Genomic DNA, 976 nt, shown 5'->3' on the forward strand with positions numbered 1-976 from the left:
GATGGGATCTGCTTTTAAAGTCAACTCAGAGGGTTACACCTAAGGAGGATGTGACTGCCCTGTGAGTTCTTCACCTGGCCCTTCATTAGGAGGGTGTCAGCAATGTGTAACTTATATTGTTAGTCGTTTAAAAAAAAAAGTTTAAAACTTTAATAGTTGGATTGGCTTGATCTTTTATCAGTCCACAAATGTCTTCAAAGAAATTGATTTTTATATGTCTACCCTCTGTAACTTATTCGTGCCAGTGCACAGTAAATCAAACGAAACTGGATTATGAAATGACTTAAGCCTCTTCTATTCTCCCAGCTTCCCGAATTGGAAATGTCCTGAAATGTGACTAGTTTGCAAAATGATTGTTTACTTAGAAGTTAGTGAGAGCCTTCCAAATAGATAAATGTCATTCTTCTTTGGGCTCAGGATCTGTATGTCACCTCAAGCCAAGTCAAAACCAGAACAGGGGATCTAATAGACCTCTACTGTTCCTCAGCCAAGAGGTGTTGCAATTTCATGATGGAGCATTTACACCTGACTGTGGGGGTTGCTCCACAAAGCACACGTGGCCTCCTAGCACCTCATCCTAATTTCAGAATCAGTGTATTCTCTGTGACACCTCAGGTTTTTCAGAAAAACAGAAATGCAAGTTAGATTTTTTCTTTCTTTCTTTGTTGAATATTGTCACTTTTTGAAACAATAGAGTGTGAGTGAGGTCTGACAAGGAAATGGTGACACCAAGACATGTGTCCTGGAAGGGAGAAGCCTGGGTGTATTGGAGGCTTGCAACTCTGGTAATGGGGAAACAGTTCTCAGTTCTTGGAAGTTTTCCAGCTCATTTTTTCAGATTAAATCCTGAATGATACTAGCGCTACTTGGCCTTAGCATAACTCGACTATGGGCAGATTTGGTGGGTAAGTCCGAGTGTGAGGGTGACTCCCCAGTTCGGCCCTCCTTGGCAACAGTTTTAGCTTAAAATGGTTCT

The 976-nt window shown here is 41.3% G+C and overlaps 1 protein-coding gene across 1 annotated transcript in view; it reads left to right on the forward strand.

Annotated features, from left to right (window-relative positions):
• Positions 1–976, forward strand: part of SUDS3 (suppressor of defective silencing 3 homolog (S. cerevisiae)) — a 35,265-nt gene that overhangs the window by 32,086 nt on the left and 2,203 nt on the right. The window lies entirely within an intron of this gene.

Source organism: Galeopterus variegatus, unplaced genomic scaffold (assembly GCF_000696425.1).
Source record: "Galeopterus variegatus unplaced genomic scaffold, G_variegatus-3.0.2 Scaffold2137, whole genome shotgun sequence".
NCBI classification, from domain to species: domain Eukaryota; kingdom Metazoa; phylum Chordata; class Mammalia; order Dermoptera; family Cynocephalidae; genus Galeopterus; species Galeopterus variegatus.